The sequence below is a fragment of the Penaeus monodon genome, chromosome 19 (genome assembly GCF_015228065.2).
Source record: "Penaeus monodon isolate SGIC_2016 chromosome 19, NSTDA_Pmon_1, whole genome shotgun sequence".
Taxonomy (NCBI): Eukaryota; Metazoa; Arthropoda; class Malacostraca; order Decapoda; family Penaeidae; genus Penaeus; species Penaeus monodon.
The window spans coordinates 25,435,543-25,436,488 of NC_051404.1; positions in this window are offsets into that span (position 1 = coordinate 25,435,543).

Sequence of the window (946 nt, forward strand, 5' to 3'; positions counted from 1 at the left end):
AACTTCCGCACTAATTTTTTTTTTATGATTTAACTATCTTATGCTGAATTAAAGTATCCTTCCCTAGAGTTTGTGAGAATTGCTTTTGCTGTCTGAAAAATATTGAGATAATTATCATAGTCATCACTATGCTAGTTTATTACTATAACTGTTTCTGAAAAAGATCATATGTATCCCTTATCTGTACCATCGATTATAATATTAGGGGATTCACCGGTAGAGTAGAATGGAAAGTACATTGAAGGATAAATGATGTATCTCAGGAGTGGCGTTCATGCATGTTGTCTGTGATGACTTTATCAGAGTGATATCATTAGTGAAAAGAATGGAGGAAATTCATATTTCAGTGATACCCGTTATGTTGGTGTTGTAAGGGCGTATTCATAATCTAACACAGCTTCTCCATAATTGTTCTGAAATTACTAGTCCTTATCACAGAGAAACACATGGTGCAAATATCTATAACAGAAGTCATGAAAGCTTACAACGTTAAACTGCTTATTGTGTGTGTGGTGCTCGTCTGCGGTGGCGTTTGAACATCACAAAAACGAGTTGAAATTATCAATAAACAACTAAATAATAGTGATTTCCATCGCGAAACGATGAAACCTGAATCGAGCGAGAAACCGTTCTAAAAGGGGAAGTCTGGGATGTCGTACTTAGAGAGTCGGGTGCAGGTTCATTTGTCTTCCTGGTAGTAACGCACTGTTACTATAACATTTTTAGTAAATAACGGGCACTGTTACTATAATATATATATGCTTCTCAGGGTATCCATGTCTTCATGCTTAGTTACTTTGTGGATGCGGTGTGGGAAAAGAAGTGCTTCTGAGTTAAATTTGTCTTTGTTTTGCCGGTTGCTTTAGGGCCCCATGCACGCTTCTTTGATGCATGAAAAGGGCAGGATCCGCCCTCCCAAGCGTGAGGAACTCTACCTGCTTGCTGA